The sequence below is a fragment of the Petaurus breviceps genome, unplaced genomic scaffold (genome assembly GCF_028583685.1).
Source record: "Petaurus breviceps papuanus isolate PSGF00001 unplaced genomic scaffold, PetGlider_PUasm1.0 490, whole genome shotgun sequence".
NCBI lineage: Eukaryota > Metazoa > Chordata > Mammalia > Diprotodontia > Petauridae > Petaurus > Petaurus breviceps.
The window spans coordinates 21,775,968-21,780,068 of NW_027186352.1; the positions used below are offsets into that span (position 1 = coordinate 21,775,968).

At 44.6% G+C, this 4,101-nt stretch overlaps 1 pseudogene; it reads left to right on the forward strand.

Moving 5' to 3' along the window:
• Positions 1–1,003: 1,003 nt before the first annotated feature.
• On the forward strand, positions 1,004–2,878 carry LOC138172172 (methyl-CpG-binding domain protein 3 pseudogene; annotated as a pseudogene).
• Positions 2,879–4,101: the final 1,223 nt, after the last annotated feature.

The window sequence follows — 4,101 nt, forward strand, 5'->3', positions numbered from 1 at the left end:
ATTTGTACAATTGGGGATGGGTACCTTTTCTCTGGTGAGTGGAGAGTGAATATTTGGTGTCCCATTAAAGGACTGCAGCTCATTGGGTGTCAGTTCTCCTTCTATAAAATGGTAGGTAGCAAAGCTTGCAGTATCTAAGTCACGAATTTGCCTTGGGTGAACTATGTCAGCTAAAAACTGTGCTATAAATGTGAACTCACTTCTTAAAATTTCTTAGAAAACGTCTGGAGCTTTGTAAATTCAAGTGTGACTTGGAAAAAAAAAACTTAACTAATTACTACACAACATATTCACAAAACAGCCCAAAGCAAGAGCATAGATATGATTGAGTAGTCTACAAATCTGTGATCTTGTGTATTTGTTTTTAAATAGTAACTGCCTGCAGGTATCTGCAACTATTCAGAAAAGGCCAGTGCTTTCTTTAGTCTATTGCCTGGAGAATTAGGGAGCTGCCCAGCAGGAGTCCAATCACAGAAAGCAGGTAGGAAAGGCCAATGTTATCCCACCATATATAAAACCCATACTGATAACCCTGAAAGATATCGAGTATAGCAATTGGTATGAATACTGTGTGGTGCTCAGACTTCTTTTATTCTTTCATAGACCCCTTCATTTTTTTTTTCTTTTTGGAGGGCAATTGGGGTTAAGTGACTTGCCCAAGGTCACACGGCTAGTTTTTGTGTTGTGTCTGAGGTCGGATTTGAACTCAGGTCCTCCTGACTCCAGGGCCGGTGCTCTATTCACTGTGCCACCTAGCTGCCCTGACCCCTTCATTCTTTAGACTCGTTTTGTTTTGAATACTACTGCTTCTGCCTTCTGCTTCTGACTCCATCTCATCCTGCATAACTGATTCAATATTTCTGGCCTTCACTCTCACCTTTCCTTACTCCCCAACCCAGGAGACTTTCAGTCTGTTATGTCAAAGGCCTCTATACCCAGTCCATGACATCTTGATGTTGGCCCATAGTCAAAAGTGTAACAGCCTGGCGCCAGGCGGGAGCCGGCGGCAGCGGCGGGGCCATGTCCAAGGCGTGGGGGCCCCGGGGGCTCCTGTCGGGCAGGAAGCAGCGCGCGGCGGCAGCGCCGAGCCAGAGTGGGAAGAAGTTCCGAAGCAAACCTCAGCTAGCCCGTTACCTGGGGAGCTCCATGGACCTGAGCACTTTTGACTTTCGAACAGGGAAAATGCTCATGAGTAAGATGAACAAGAATCGGCAGAGGATGCGCTATGACTGTTCTAACCAAGCCAAAGGAAAACCAGATTTAAATACAGCACTCCCTGTCCGGCAGACAGCATCCATCTTCAAACAGCCTGTTACCAAGATTACTAACCATCCCAGCAATAAAGTAAAGAGTGATCCACAGAAGGCTGTGGACCAGCCTCGACAGCTTTTTTGGGAAAAGAAACTAAGTGGATTGAATGCCTTTGACATTGCAGAAGAGCTTGTGAAAACAATGGATCTTCCTAAAGGTTTACAAGGGGTTGGCCCGGGTTGCACTGATGAAACCCTCCTCTCTGCCATTGCCAGTGCTCTGCACACGAGCACGATGCCCATCACTGGGCAGCTCTCAGCAGCTGTGGAGAAGAACCCTGGGGTGTGGCTTAATACCTCCCAGCCACTCTGCAAAGCATTCATGGTGACTGACGAGGATATCAGGAAACAAGAACTCGTACAGCAGGTGAGAAAGAGGCTGGAGGAGGCGCTGATGGCCGACATGCTTGCTCATGTGGAAGAGATTGCCAGGGATGGGGCTGCCTCCGGAGAGAAGGGGGCTGCAGAGGAGGAGGAGGAGCAGGAGCAGGACCACGAGATGGAGACTGTATAGTCCAGGAACATCCAGCCAAGACTGACGTGTACAGCAGCAGCAGGGCCAGCACAACCATTCCCAAAGCCAGATGTGTCCAAGGACTAAACTGCATCTACCATACTTAGGAACAAGCTCCCTTGACCACTAGAGGAAAGAGTTGGGCATCAGAGAGTAACTGTTTACTCTTTTGAAAGACTTCTCCCTCTTTTCCCTTCCCATATCAAAGGCGGGAAGGAGCTAAACGGGTTTATGCTAGACACACAATCTCCCCTTATTTAGGGGTCACTACTTCAGTATGGTCAGTTTTCCCAGGCCTTTGGTACCTTTAACTTTTTGACCTAGGTTCAGCATTTTCTCTCTCCTTCTGGGTCTTTTTTAAAGAGAGGTTCTTCTTCACTGCTTGGCCTCTCCCCAGCATCCTGTTTGATAATGCCCAACTCTTAAGAGATCATTTTTTGTTTTGGATTGTTACATATGTGAATTCAGGTCATTGAATTTCATGTCCAGACTGATCTTGGGGAAGGAAGGACAGGGAATACAATAACGGTGTGACACGCTTCCAACCTGCTTTTTCCCAAACCCGGTGTCAGAATTCCTTTATGAAATGTTTGGAACTGAAGCTAGTATAAACTGGGAAGATCTGCAGGAATCAGATTCACCTGTCATACTAAATTTCTTCAAAGTTATTCTAATTCTGTATTGTCCTTACTTTATTCTGCATCATGGAATTAAGCTGCCAGCAAAGAGATGCTCCCAGAGTAGCCTCTTCCTGGGGTCCTCAGCATCCCATAGGTGGGCTGGCAGAAGAGACAAGTGGTCTATGAAATTTTCAGTGTGGTTACTCAAGTGAGGCTGGGGAAATGCTTCGAAGCAAAACAGAAGATCCTTCAGTAAGAAGAGAGGGCCTGATTCTGGTGCCAGGACTTCGACCTTACAGGGGAGCAGATGTGGAAGGAGTCTCCTCTAGTTTGTTTGCACGACTACACAGTCCATGAAGCTGTGATAGTCTCACCCTCGTTTTAAAAAAGTTCACCTTTCTTTAATAAATTGATAATATCAACTGAAAAAAAAAGTGTAACAGCCTTTTTCAACTTTAACTTTTCTAATATAGACTCAGAAGGAGCTAAGATTCCCAGCCGTGATGCACATAAAAACAAAACTTTGGCAGGGGGATTAATTAGCACATAGAAAAAAAATACATTTCAAAGAAAAACAGCAGTAGGCCACTCTATTCAGAAGCCCTTTTAGGAGGTCTGTGTCTAGAAGCAAGCCCAGTTTCTGTTTCCACTTAAGAAATGTTGAGAGTTTCCACTCACCTCCCAGTGTTTCAGTTTCCCATTTGCTCTTATCAACTTGTACCATGGGTTCTTATGAGGATTAATTGGGAGGCAGTCTAAAGAATTTGATGCTATTTGGGAAGGAAGTGCTCACCATAAAGAAAAATAATAAGCATACTTTTAGTGTTATGTCCCCAGAGTAGAGCTGGGGTGGAACTGAGAGATGAATTCATCTTTTTGTAATCAAACTTCATATGGATAAGTAAATTGTGAGTTCAAATCGTATATGATTTTAGTCCATTATTTAGCAGCCAAATGGAGACAAACATGGTGGACGAGAGTAGTTTTTACTATATTACCAATAAGGAGTTGTATAGGAAAATGCCACCAGAGAGATGTATAATTGGAAAAGAATGAAGGGCAGCCAAGTAGATAGAATGAGGAACTTTTGGTAGTCAACTGATGCTAAGAACTTCCTCACCTTCTCTCAGTTTATAGGGGTGGATCACCTATGCAGGATTCATAGAAGGATTTGTAGAACAGTCACTCAGGGTAGGTTGTTCATGCGTTGTGGTCCACGGTGCCTGAATCAAGAAGATAAACAGGTGGAAATGTGAAGGTGATAAATACCTCCTTTTGTGTAAGAAAATAAAGAAAGAAATCAAATCCCAAGAGACCTAGACTAATGTTAGTCACCTGAGGACCTAGAGTCTGAACTAGCTGGGAGGTCTGAGCCATTTTATGGTTAGAAGAAATGAGGCAACGAGGAGCTCGACTGAAATCAAGCTTTAGAGAACTGATGTAGTGCAAGTGGGTCTCCATGCAGGCATGACACCATCTGTTGTCTCTCACATGTGACTCCGTCTCCGGTGCCTTCTCACTGCCTACTCCCATGCTTGGAATTCTTTCTCACCTCTATCTCTTGGAATCCCTGGTTTTCTTCAAAACTCAACTCACACTGTAGTTTCTCATGAAGTTTTCCCTGATCCCCCTGGATGTCAGTGAACTGCTTCCTCAA